At 31.0% G+C, this 11812-nt stretch overlaps 1 long non-coding RNA gene across 1 annotated transcript; it reads right to left on the bottom strand.

Annotated features, from left to right (window-relative positions):
* Positions 1-2449: 2449 nt before the first annotated feature.
* Positions 2450-8971, bottom strand: LOC143081912 (uncharacterized). The gene is made up of 7 exons (XR_012980151.1): positions 8620-8971; positions 7965-8191; positions 6772-6959; positions 5711-5833; positions 4485-4580; positions 3534-3672; positions 2450-2737 (listed from the first exon to the last, which is right to left on the bottom strand). It is a non-coding gene; the product is annotated as an uncharacterized LOC143081912 (long non-coding RNA).
* Positions 8972-11812: the final 2841 nt, after the last annotated feature.

Raw genomic sequence — 11812 nt, 5'->3', positions numbered from 1 at the left:
CTATTGATCGTTCGCAAACATAACTTAATAGTTATCAAAGGTACCAAGTTTATAATTTAATATGCTAGCTGCGTATTTCGTCTGCATAAGATTCATTAGTGACGCTCAGATCTTAATAGTGAGAAAACCAAACAAGTACAAAGTTGAAGAGATATGATGACCCATCTTTTCAAAACGCTATGCCAAATACGGCTCATGTTATCTTTCCCTGAGATATGAAAATCTTAAGTATATCGAATAATTTTTAACCTGCTACAGTTATCAGCCATGCTAGTTACTGGTTGACGTTGGCTGTGTTTGTTTTTGCCTAATGTATAGATATAGACTATTCTGTCCCAGGTTAGGGGAGGGTGAGGATCCTGCTAACATGTTTAACCCCGCCACATTATATATGTATGTCCATGTCCCAAGTCAGGAGCCTGTAATTCATTGTTTGTAGTTTGTTTATGTGTAACATATTTGTTTTTCGTTCATTTTTTTTTCATATAAATGAGGCCGTTAGTTTTCTCGTTTGAATTGTTTTACATTCGTCATTTTGTGATTTTTCTAAGCAAAGATTGTGTAGTTTTGTCTTTCGTATCAGAAAATGTGCTTTAAATTTTCTATATACCTTTTTGTTTTTCTTTGCCGATATATTTGTTAATTTTAATTTAATGTCGACTGGTGTACAACTTATTTTTAACATTTTAAATGTACCTACCATGTCTGTTTGTTTTGTTCACACACCATTGTCAATAAATATCAAGAAATTGTACGCGCTGTCATACAAGTCGGAAGGTTATGTAGCTTTACATCCGGAATGATTCTGTTTTTCTGTCAGTACCAAGCAATGAAAATGACTCGTTCGAAGTTTTCGGGCCTATGATTTTCCAATTTGCTTTAGGTCTTTCTGTTTAGAATTTTTTTATGATTTCAGTACTTTTTTCCAAAGTTTTTAATAAAATCCTCACCAGTTTAAAATGTATAAGAACGTATCATATCGTAAACGATATAATCTCCACTTAATATATTTAATATCTTATATTTGATGCGTTTCCCTCAATTTTAGTTTGTAACCCGGATTTGCTTGATGAGTTTCGAACAGATGTATACTACTGTTGCCTTTATTTATAGCCTTGTTTATTTATTAAAAAATTTAGCACCATTGACCATTTGAAACCTTTCGTGGATTTTCAAAAAGTCCTTCGTTGTAGTAGCAAATTAAAAAAAAACACTATTACAAATTCAATCCTAATTATATTTTCTTTATTCTACAAATATAAAGTGACGTCACTTTATGTGGGTAAAGAAATTCACCAGACGTGTAATTTGATTTTATTTCGATTTTTTGTGTTTTAACGCAATTTTTAAGCACTGCATTTAGGCTATTTCGTGGTGGCCAGTTTTTATTGGTGGAGGAAGCATGAGTGCCCGGTGATATCCACCGACCTTCAATAGAAAAACTGACAATCCTTGTCAATTAAAATGTGAATCCAGTGCACCCGCATGAGCGGGGTTTGAACTCAAAACCTCAGTGTTGACTGGCTAGTGATTACAGTAGTACCTACTTATACCACTCGGCCACCGAGGCCCCACCACACGTGTGATGGACTGTTTGTAATTATATAGTGGTATTCATAGGTGATATCGGATATAATTTTGCGGTTTACATGTTGTTATGTACTAGTTTATCTATTTGTGTAATTCACTGTCGTTAGTGTTCTTGTGTTTATTTGTAATGTACTCATGTCAGGTACTTTTGTCATTTAAGCGATTTTGGTAACCATGGTAACATTGTCATATAAACACGGAATTTTGCTTGTCATAAAACTAGGTTCATGATACCATTTGTTTCTCAAGATGTCGTGCACAAACTTAGGAATATAGCAGGTGCATGTAAACAAATGTATGAAGAAAGTGTTTCTGTATCAGTTCAGTGATTCTGTTATTCATTTGTTCTCCTCTTATACTTAACTTATGTTATAGTTCACGTGTTTCCTTCGGGTTTGGTTTGTGATCCGAATATGTGAAAGTTATTTTGTGGTCTTCATTTTTTTTTAATCTTTTGTCAATAATGCTAGTACTTTAACTGATATACACAGGATTTTCTAATCCCAGTCATAGATTACCTAAGCCGTATTCTGCACAACTTTTTTGAATTGTTGGTTCTATGTGCTCTTCAATTTGTACTTGTTTTGGTTTTCGAACATTTTTGATCAGCGTCCCTGATGAGTCTTATGTAGACAAAACGCGCGATTTGCGTATACAATTATAAGCCTGGTACCTTTGATTACTATGATAACATTATCCCAATACCCCGTAAACAATGATTTGATGATTTATGTCGCAACTTCAAATAACACATAATCATGATTGATATAAAATTATACATGTTATAAAAAATCAAAAAATATCAAAAAAACAACATAAAAAAACCAAAACACACCAAAACAATACAAAAATAATGATATATTGTTGAACAGGAAAAAATCATTTAATATGAAAACCTTTTTTTTTTAAATTGTTACAATATTGTTGTCAAGCACTCTTTCGTCGCTGTTCTAGGTACTTCCAGATAACTGGTATTGAATGTTTTTAATGGCATATTGGTATTATTTGGCTTGTCTGTATAATGAACATTCTTGATAGTCGAAAACGATTTTTGATTTAAATACCATGCGCAATACGAATCTTTATAACCTTTGTACCTTGGTGGCAATGCTGATTTGTCGATATTTTTTACGCTAACCTTCAAATTCTGAAATAAGATATTTAATAACGGTAATTATTATAATAATACTAATTATAAAATATTTTTACATGTTAGACATTTCTTTTTACCGACGCATATTTTGTAATTTCAGTGTAGAAGTTGAAATAACAAAAATACCAAACTCCAAGAAAAAATTCAAATCGGAAAGTCCGTGGTACTCAAAGAACAAAATCATACTCAGACACATCAACCAAATGTATAACAACTATCATACTCCTTATTTAGGTCAGGCTTTTTCTTATCAAGCAGATGGTGAATGACTCCTTTTTTTCTTCAACTCACTTGAATGACAGTAGGATACAATTCTAATATATCGACATAAATGTGTGAACGAAACAAACAGATATATTAATTAACTTTAAAAAAAATTTAAATTACTTGAACATTCACATGTCTAAGTTCCTTGTGGCATTCAAGTTTACACATATTTTTTTTTTAATTAACAAGTAATTTTTTTTATCAAAGTAGTGTTTTGGTTAGATATATGTAAAATTGAGAATGTGTCGAAGAGACAACAACACGACCATAGAACAAACAACAGCAGAAGGTCACCAATAGGTCTTCAATGCATCGCGAAATTCCCGCACCCGGAGGCGTTCTTCAGCTGGCCCCTAAACAAATATATATATACTAGTTCAGTGATAATGAACACCACACTAAACTCCGAATTATACACAAGTAACTAAAATTAAAAATAATACAAGACTAACAAAGGCCAGAGGCACGTCTATACATCCTGAATTATAAAATTAAAATAAATGCAAGATTTAATCATTTGTACCTCTTTTAATAGGTTAGCATCAAAGTCTACTAGTATCCATTTAAAAAGCTGTCTCTTTTCTCTCTTCAAAGTCGTATATTGAAGACTTTCTAGACCATCAAACCGCCACATTCGACCGTATCGCATAAATATTTCACAACTGTAAAATAAACATATTACAACGCGAATTGCATATACAAATTGTCAAGCATTATATAGAAACTACTGCTCAAAGAAGATTTTATCAGATACGTTTAATTTGTTGTATACCCTATGAACTATTATTGTTATATAATTTTTTTTTTATATTCCTATGTTTTTGTTTTGCAATTTAGATATTGTACATCTCTAGTCGCCTCCTTTGCCTTTTTAATGCAAAACGAAGCATACACATAACGTTTCTGTATACGAGCTGACTTTGAATTTCAAGCAGATGTATTAACCCTCAGCTTTACTAAACATTGGCTACACATGCAGCTCGTGCTATTGTTTCAATTTGTTATTTGTTTTTCGCATTAGTACGCATAACATATTTGTCTGTAAACGGTTATCATACAACAAAGCAAACAGTCTTCGGACTGAATGGGATGGTACCGTAACATGCCTAATGTATACATAGGATTAAGCATTTTGTATTTTGTTTATTCTTGATTTTTATTTAATTTTATTATCTCTTTGAAATGGCTCGGTACTTATACACCCCTTTATTTTGTGTTTGAGCACTGGTATATTTTGTATTGCTGTCTTTCATTTTGGCGTCTGTGCTTTGTCTGTACGATTTAAATTTTCATCGATGGCATATTAGTTAGTTTTAATTACAGTTGAGATTATAACACAGTTTGACTGCCGTATCCGTCATTTTTATATTCATACATGTATATCTGTTGGGTTTGTTAATACATTGTTGCAAATAACATAGATCCGTTCGTTAAATATGCTTGCAATGTAATGTAATTGAAAAAGCATATATACCCGTCTTTGTTTTTTATTGCAGCTTTGTGATCTAGACTTCCACAGTAAGAAAATTTATCTGGCGTTCTTTCTAATTTGTATCGAGCGTTTTTTATTCTACAATACAAAATATATGGAGACTAGATTGAATATATCTAGTAATGATGTCTAAAAAAACATGAAGAATTACAGCCGTCATGTTTGATCTTGAAAACATTTTAAGAATTCATTCCTCGGATATTCACTCTTCAATATAAAGTCAGGTCATGTAGTTTAGACAGTAAGCCAGACGATTTTTGCACATGCGTATATTGCATTCTTTAGAATAATTAATTTTATCAAATTAGCATGAACTTTATATATTTCCTTAACTTAAAACACTTTCAAACTCTTAAATGGTGCACATGATTTAACTAATGCATTTATTATGACTATAATGTGTTCATTCCGAAATTGACACAGTTGACCTAGATACTACAACCGTTCATTCTGGCTGTTCAAACTCCTCCCTCTGAAAAATCACAGTGGCAGCTGTGAGCTTCTTTACAAACGAAAAAGGGAGGTTCATGGAAGACCCTACACAAACGCTTTTACACTTATACTTATAGGACATAGAAATTACCTTAATTGTCCTATTCAGAATCGAAATAATTGACGCAAGCTATACTTTATAATAGTTTTAACATGAGTAGGCATTATATTCGTGTCATTTTAGCCCTCACTATTGCTCGGGCAAAAATAATCACGAATATAATGCCTTCCCATGTTAAAACTACAATAAAGTATAGCTTGCATCAATTATTTCTTAAAAATATACGAGCATAAGAAATGTGTACACCAGACGCACGGTTTGTCTATTAAAAGAATCACCAGGGAAACTCAAATAAACAAGTTACAAAAGCCAAATAAAGTGGGCAAATGGAGCTTGAGGATATATACTTCCAAAAGATTTGCCACAGAAGGTTACCTTAATATTTTCCTGGGATTTGATTAAGCTTAGTATTTATTTTGATAGCAGCACACCTAGGGAGGCTCATCTTTTACAGTTGATTGTTTGATGTTCGACTGATAGTCGGTCAAGAATACTTCTAAAGTAATTGGTCTGTTCATATGGTCATATATGTTGGTCAGTTTAAACTAAAGTATGAACAGTTCCTTTTATAATTCTATAAAACTAACCAACAATCATGACAATTAAACTGTGAGATTAACAGGCGCACATAAATTTAGATAAGGACCGTACTAACCGTCTATAAAAATCATCGTCTTCAAATCCCCATCCATTATACAGGTTTGAAAATCCATTTATATTTCCCATTTGTTTTGAAGTAAGAGCAAGAATACCACCAACATATTCAGGATAATGTAACCTGAAAACATGATATATAAGATAAGATGTTGCTTGACACATTTCTCCTTATCGTTCATAACTCAATTAATAATGCATGCTGAATATGTTCAAACCGAGTTGAAATGACACAATATAAATGGAACTCTTTCTAAGAGAAGTTAAACGAGTTCAAGTTCATAAATTTGATTTTTTTTACATCCGTTTCTATTCGTTTTCAAATTGAATGAATGTGCATATTTTCGGTTGGTGAAAAAGTAATGCATGCTGATCCTTTATGTGAGATCACCCGCGGTTTGAATTGGGGTTCGTGTTTTTAAGTCTTTAGTTTTCCTGATTGCGTTTTGTGTGCTATTGTTTTTCTGTTGGTCTATTTTGTTTTTAGCCATGGGGTTGTCAGTTTATTTTCTAGTTTGAATGAACCTCAGATATAATTTGCCTCGTTTCCATTAAATACTGTGAAAAAATAAGTTCATACATTATATATCGGCAAAGAATTAAAAAAAATGGTAGGCATGCTCAATTCAAGCTGTTTAAAAATTACAGTCATTGAGGGAAGGTTCACCCTATACCATTACAAAATTGAAACATTCACTCAATCTAATTATATGTATTTAATGCCTTTATTTCAGTCACATATTTTAAAGTTCTTTCCATCCACATTACTATATAATTATCACTCAAAGGTCTTGGAAATTACAATGAGAGGGAGAGACGTACTGTGCGAAGTTAAAATTTTAGAGCATATCTTTACAAATGACTTCCGGTAGAACAATTGATAGTCAATATATCACGCAAAAAGAAATAAACAAGTTACCACCGTACACTGACTATTGCTTCATCATAGCAAAGGAAAGATAGTTATCTGGATTTCCTCTATACTTATAAAATAACAATAATTATTTTTTTACAGGGAAATTCTTTTCAAATAACAAACTAAGATTTAATAAATAAACGTACCTATATCCGAACTGCTGTACTAATACAGCTAGGTGTCGGGGATTTTCTCCACATGTGTAATAGTTACGATCGTCTTCCGGCAATATATCAACATCATGAATAACGTAGCAGTCGTAAGAATGATCTATTTTTGATTGTAAAAATCCAGTGTTGATAAGTGCACCTTTGTTAAACAGTCGTCCGCCAACCTAAACAAAAAGGAAATAATAAAACCATTTAATAGGCCGTATTATGTTATACTAAAAATAATTCCCGAATTCGTTAGATAATTATAATTAGTTATACATTTATAACGTAAACTGTAATAGAAGAACAACTATGGTAAAACGTGTGTATATATATATACATATTGTTTACAAACATTCAATGATCTCACAATGCATATTTCGTTCTTCAAAAATACAAACGATGCTATAACAGGTAATCATTTAATTAACATACCTTCTTAAGAATATGTTCACTTCCCGATTGGTTACGTCACCATCATATTAATTTTCTTTATATCAAAACATACGTATGATATTGCGAGTGCTTACGTAACCAATATATTGTTGTTTGTTTTGTTTTTTTTTTATATCAAAACAAACGTATGATAGTGTGATTGAATTCAGTTTCTTCCTTTGTTCACAAGACTATATTTAGTTCAATGTAGTTTTGAATAGTTTTCTTTTTCAGTTTTAAAATTTATTTAAAAAAATGCATATTTTAGATCTGAATTAATTTCAAAGTGTTTTCGCCAAAATATTATCTATATTTTGAATACATACAGGAGGGAGTCGGTGGTCGAGTGGTCTAAGTAGTAACCTCTGTAATCAGTAGCCAGTCAACACTAAGGTTTTGAGTTCATACCCAACTCCCGAGGGTGGACTCGACTCAAATAACAGTTGACTAGGGTTGTCAGTTTTTTCTTTCAAAGATCGGTTGTTTTCTCCGGGGACTCCAGCTTCCTCCACCACTGACCAACACGAAAAATTCCAACAGTTGTGCTTAAAAGTTGCTTACAAATTGAATCGAATCGAAACATTCAGTTGGAAAAATATTTACGTGTATTTCAATTTTTATTTTTCATCAAACTGCTGTAAACTTTTGATGAAGAATGTATTACATTGGATATACGAATGCAAATAATGCACATGTCGAAACATATTTTATATTTATCTTGTTTGACATTAATCTTTAAAGTATATATATACCTGCTCTACAACATAAATATCGAATTCTAGTTGTTGTCGATATAGTAATGGAACTACGTTTAGAAAGAATATTTTTAACTGAGTTTCCCTTTCACGGTATGGTACAATGACAGCTATTCGTTGTATGGGCCTACAGTTTGGTTTGTAGTGTCCATTTCGCATGAAAGGAAATAATGTTTCCAATGTTGTCCATTCAAGTATAGTTCTGTTTAAAGACTTACGTCCATCTAAAAAGATTATGATACGTCATATAGTTATTTTTCTTTACATAAATGATCACAAGTGTTTGTTTTATAGTATGTGACAAGGCCTACATTATAAATTTAATACTTTTATGAGAAAAATAATTAAAGTAAAATAAAAACAAAGTGTTAATTTAAAAAAAAAGGAACTCTTATTTTGTAAGTTTTGTATTGACATTATATCCCAAGCTCATATATGTATGATGAGGTTGACATTATATATAACAGAGCACATGTGCATCACCAGAGGATAATAATTTCAACAATAAGTTTATTTATTGTTATGTTAGTGTTAGCGTATTCTTGTCTCCTTTTAATCGATTTCCGAGATTTGAGCTACTGTTGACTAAATAACAATTTTAGATTAATTATACATGTTATACCAATTGAAAATAAAATAAAGCTGTACATACCTAAAAACGCATGAGGCCATTTGCAACTGGAAGATTCGCAAAATGACTGGTGAAATATCAGATTGCATACCAGATAGAATATAATTGACATCATCGAAATATGTTTTTTACTTTTTAAACTGTATTGGATTAAGATGTTACTCTTTTCCTATCAAACGTCTTTATATAATCATGATAATAGTTAACTATATTACACAAAAATATCGTTCGCTACAACGTGAGAAATAATAATAATGTCGATTTCACATGTTGATCTTGTCGTATCATACGTTTGATTTGTATCTATTGACATAAAGTAAAAATACAGGACATCAATAGCATTCAAACATGACTGCTTGAAAAAATTCACGCATTATTCCCTAATATCTTAAATCAAAATAAACCATGTGTAGCTATATATTCGTATAGAATAATGAAGTATTTCCTTTTACCCACAATTGTTTACACTTATTACAGAAAAGGTCATTGAAATGTTGTTGTACTAGCTGAATACATGTACAGGAAAACAATTGACCGATGTTGTTATAGATAATTTCGTTAAACATTTAAAACCATCATATAGTAATGGCAAACGTCTTTAAGTTTATGTAGGTAAATTATTTTTAAATCAATCTCAGTTTCTGGATGATTTCATTCTGCCAACCATATAATTGAGTGACAAATATACAAGCAGACTATTGTTCATCATTTTGTTGTGTTTTTTTTTTATTATTTTACAGTCACTTCAGCATGTTCACAAATTATTGCATGCATTCATTTTTGAGATTTTAGAGGAATGATCAAACATACAAAATTATTTATTGAAATTTTAGAAACAGATACATACGTTATATTTACAATATATCAGAATTAGATTTGGTAGTACTGTGACTCCCAACACGTCGTTATTTAGTATAACATGTATTAATGAAAACCTCGCCTTAAATTCTGCATTTCCAATAGTTTATATTATTTCCTAAATTTTATTGACTTATATTGCTCCATTGACCTTCACTATTATTTTCTCATGTTGTCCTTCATATACTTTTTAGAATGTTGGATCCTCAATGCTCTTCAACTTTGTACTTGTTTGGCTTTATAACTATTTTGATATGAGCGTCACTGATGAGTCATATGTAGACGAAACGCGCGTCTAGCGTACTAAACTATAATCTTGGAACTTTTGAAAACTATTATGTATTGAGGAAGTATTTTCAAAATCATAATTTAACTATTTAATCTGAAGCTCATATCAAGGTCAATTGATTGTCCTTGCAAACCATAATTATTACAAAACGATAATAAGATTAAATTGCACTTTATTAAATCTGAATTTAGCTTGAACTTTGATGAAAATATGATTGAACAATTTAAGCAAAGATAAATACATGTTAAATACGGTCTTTTATCTTAATAATTTATTGTTAAATATGGTCGTATATCTTAATAATTTATTGTTATATACGTTAATATCATATAATCATTTTTGTTTGTAGCTCTTCATCCTTTTAATAATCTTTAGATTTTGAAATATTTTAGCCTCGAGCAAATCTGAAAAGATATTAATTTTCTAAATGCTTATCTGGTGTGGAAAAATTGATACCGTTTATGTTATTAACACTTAACCCAAAATATAATGTTCAAATATATTTTGATAAAAGGAACATACATGCATACTGTATACAAACATGTTAACTAAAAACAACAGTGATATACTAATTTTTATTCAGATAAGTCGTTTCGGAAAATACACACCAAGTTACCTAACTGTAACTGTAAAATGATCATTAATGCCACCACGGACGCCATCACGAGTTGGTTGACCGTTATGGAATAACTGTTTCACAAATGATATAGGATATGTTCCTTACGTCGTAACTACAATCCCCGTCTGTTTCATAAATGTAACCTACCGAATTAGACTATTTACCAGATTTTTTTTATCTCATAAGCAACACGACGGGTGCCACATGTGGAGCAGGATCTGCTTACCCTTCCGGGGCACCTGAGATCACCCTTAGTTTTTGGTGGGGTACGTGTTGTTTATTCTTAAGTGTTCTATGTTGTGTCATTTGTAATATTGTTTGTCTGTTTGTCCTTTTTCAATTTTAGCCATGGCGTTGTCAGTTTATTTTCGATTTATGAGTTTGACTGTCTCTCTGGTATCTTGTGTCCCTCTTTTAATGATACTGGTGGATTACGATATTGATCTTTCCGTATCGGACGTCTTTATATAAACGTATCTGGTAAAGTAGATAAATTAAACACAAACCATAGATAAAAGACAATGACTGCATATGTCGACATAAGTATTAATCGTAAAAACCATTTGTAAATGTGTTTTTATATGAACATGATGTAGTGATTAAATGATATATATGTATTTACCAAAACTGTTTGCAGTTGAGCACCTATATAAACAAATAGTGTAATGTCGTTTTTATAGTTAAGTAAAAGTAACTGATTTTCCGATGTTTTTGAAAATAATTTCGTTAATCAATTGAAAACTATGCATAACACAAATTTATACTTTTTTGAAATAAATGAGTATATAGTAACTTGCACAAGAATGTAAGCATCATACACAGTTTGCAATTAATACATGTTTGTTTTATGTGTAGATCATTGATACATGCAAGGGAAAACATAAGTGTATCATGATATGAGAAAGTACATTTATTATATTGCCTAGAATTTTATATTTCGCATATACAGTATGACACATACTACCATTTATATAAAAACTGTACCTATTGTTTATTTGACCTGATACAACATCTTATATCGTGTATCCAACCATTCATTTATTTCAATAGATATTTTGTTTGATTTTTTTTTCTATATTTTTTCTTTGCACTTGTGTTTGCCATCGTGCCTCTAGATGAACAACATTTAAATACTCTAAGGGTAAATATATTTAAACATTGTGTGTGTTAAATTAGATCCATCAAATAAATGAAAATCAGACATCGTCAATGCTTTTTACTTCTTTTTAAACATCAGAATAGCTTGTTCGATAATGGGCTGTAAGATTTGCTAAAAATCAGAAGAAAAAAATGCTTACATTGTGTTAACTTTTTTTTTGGTCACACAAATAATTGCATTTGTGTTTGCCATCAGTTATTTCAAATAACTGTGAATCATTTAATCCTCTGTAATACAACATGAAATAAATATGCAGGACCTGGAACCGTGATGGTACTCCGAACCGCGA

Source organism: Mytilus galloprovincialis, chromosome 7 (assembly GCF_965363235.1).
Source record: "Mytilus galloprovincialis chromosome 7, xbMytGall1.hap1.1, whole genome shotgun sequence".
In the NCBI taxonomy this organism is placed as follows: Eukaryota; Metazoa; Mollusca; class Bivalvia; order Mytilida; family Mytilidae; genus Mytilus; species Mytilus galloprovincialis.
The sequence above is the reverse complement of the archived record's forward strand: the minus strand, read 5'-3'. Positions and strand labels throughout refer to the sequence as shown.